Genomic DNA, 3,075 nt, shown 5'->3' with positions numbered 1-3,075 from the left:
TAAAATAAAAATATAAAACATTTACTAAAATAAAATTTATTTTTCTACTTACTTTGGTAGGATTCTGCCGCTTCATGGTCAGGGGGAACTGTTTGTAGCTAACCGCAGTTAACGGTCTTAATTGACAGCAGTGGAGTTGCCAGATAGAATATGGCGAAATATCGTATTTCCGTATTAAGTTTTTTTTTTTTTTTACCCACATTATTGTATATGCCAAGTGATGGTGCATTTTCTTGGCCAGGAGTGGGAGATGGAGGGATTACGATGAGGTGTTGTCACAGCCTATTATATATTTTGGCGTTTTTAAAAAACAATTTATAGTATTTCATTTTGACCCTTTAACTGTAGCACAAATATGACATGGATCTGGCAACGCTGAGTAAGTTTTCTTAAAGTAAGATTTTTTTTTTTCAGGTGTCTAAAATTTAATTCAATAAATGTATTTTAAATTGTTTGATCAAAGAGGAATATATAAATGTTTAAAATCGTTTAAAAATCTTATACAGTCTGTCAGAGTGGCAGAATGATGTAATTCTGGTTATTTTAGGGAACATGCTCATATATTGTATAAATTAAATCTTCTGTCATTTTAGCTTATTTGGATTTAGTAAGTCAATGATGAATTTTCCACAAATTAAAAATATATATTTTTTTTGCTTCCTATTCCTATAAAAGTTCCATCCATCCAATCTTTAAAGGCCTCAATGTTACTACGGAGCTCTATACACAACTATCTATAATATGAATTTCAGCTGTTCTACATTCTACAACATTGTCAGTTACTAGCATCATATCAGTTACTTTCATATCTTCCTGCATTTTTTTATTTGAAATGTTCGTCCACATACAAGGCCACTCGTGCTCCACCTTTATTTTTTCAGTATGCATCATTAGATTCATGGCCCCTCCAGTTCATAATCTGCTCCTTTGTCCGTATTAGTCCAAGTTTCAGACGTAGCAACGATACTGAATGGTTGTGAAAAATGACTGAGATATTCTAAGGTTACAGTCTTAGATGACAACCAAACACAATCTGTTAGCGTAAAGAATATGTGTTGGTGAGGACTATCAGCTCCTACTACATCAAATTTTAGCTCATTGTCTTCAACCATATTTGTGTTAGCTGCAGCAGCCATCATGAATCAGGCTGACCCCAGAAGTTAATCAGTTATAGATTTATCCAGTGATTACCTCTTGAGTGTTTCTAAAAAAAATTGTCCAGTGGTAAATAATGAGATATTTTGCTAACGGACAACAAACACACAGAAACATGCATTAACCTTATTGTCTCCACTGGATGCCATGAATCTCTGTTTGCTTTAGTTAAGGAAATTGGAAGATTTCCTAATAAAACACAGTTTGCCTAATAGATGTGTCATTATGGCAGGTGATTCAGACATGTACAACAACATATTAAGTGCTGTTTTTAGACCGTACATGCCTCACCTCACCTCATCTTTGTAAGAATAAATCTAACCTCCTCCAGGATGTGATATGGGAATATAAATCCCTCCGTCCCTTCTGGGCTTAATGTCCGAGCCACAGAGGTTTAACAATAACACAAAATGGTTAATGAAACCAGCACATTTCATCAACAGGTCCTGGTTTAATATTAGAAGCAGCCAGATGACAAACAATGACAGCATCTTAATGTCTTTCTTGATTGTTGACTTCCTCGTTTTGTCTCCTACTCAGAACTGTGTTAAGTTCACAGCTGAGTGTTTTGGTTGGTCCTTCCTTTAAAATTGCCTTTCACACCCCATCATCTTTATTCTTCATCAACAAACTTTGTTGATCTTGTGACTGAGATGATCTTGTTCCTAATTTTACAACATACAGTGCAAACTTCACCCAATAAATTTATTCTGCTGAAAAAGAAAGTAATCAATCAGAGGAAGTTGGCTCCTCGATTCAATTCTGAGTTACGTATTTAAAAAAAGGCATCTTCAAAGCTGAATGGTGCTCCACTAAGATGGAAGAATTTTATTTAATTTGGAAAGATACCTTGCTAACATAGAGGAAAGCCCTCCATAAAGCTAGAACTGTATATTTCTCAACTTTAATGGATGATACTAAAAATAACACCAGGTTTCTGTTCAGTACTATAGCTAGACTAATGAAAATTCCTATCTCTGTTGAGCCATGTGTGTCCCTACAATTATAAACACTTCATGAGATTCTTTATAAATAAAATTAATTGGCGAAAAGAGTCACACCATCCTTCCGCCTCAGATTCCCTGTCAGATGAGGTAACTTTATCGGATTATGTTTGGACTGTTTTTGTCTGAATTGTCAAAAATAATAGCTTCATTCAAAACCTGTCTGTTTGGATCTAGAAAACCTGTCTTCTAGATCCCATCCCATCCAGACTGTTTAAAGAGGTATTTCTCCTAATTAATATCCCAATTTTGTGTCTGCTAAATTTGTTTCTAATGAAGGGTTACATACCACAGCACTTTAGGGGGCTGTAATTAAACCTTTACTTAAGAAGCCTGATCTTGAGTCAGGAAATTCTGGCCAATTATAGATCTATATCTAATATTCATCTAAAAGAAAGTCTTGAGAAAATAGTTGCAAATCAGTTATGTGAACATCTGCGAAGAAATAATCTGTTTGAGGAGTTTCAGTCAGGGTTTAGAGCTCACCATTGCACAGAAACAGCACTGGTGAAAGTTACTAATGATATTCTCATGGCCTCAGACAATGGACACGTGTCTATACTGGTCCTGCTAGATCTCAGTGCTGCATTTGATACAGTTTATCATAATATTCTATTATAGAACGTGAATATAATATTGGAATTACAGGAATGGCTTGGCTGTAAATTTGTTTAAATCATGTTTATTTAATATATTCTTGTTTTTAAATGTAAATAATGAATATTTTTCATATATAAAAGTTGCTTGTGGATCCTTAGGGTTCAGTGCTTTACCTTATATCTGTTTCCATTAGGTAAAGTTATTAAACAGCATGGTATAAATAGTCATTGTTATGCTGATGGCACTTAATTATATTTGTCCATGAAACCTGATTAATCCAATCAGTTACTTAGATTACAAGCATGTCTTAAAGATA

Source organism: Nematolebias whitei, chromosome 14 (genome assembly GCF_014905685.2).
Source record: "Nematolebias whitei isolate Nwh7 chromosome 14, NemWhi1, whole genome shotgun sequence".
Classification (NCBI taxonomy): Eukaryota; Metazoa; Chordata; class Actinopteri; order Cyprinodontiformes; family Rivulidae; genus Nematolebias; species Nematolebias whitei.
Note: the sequence above shows the minus strand (reverse complement) of the source record.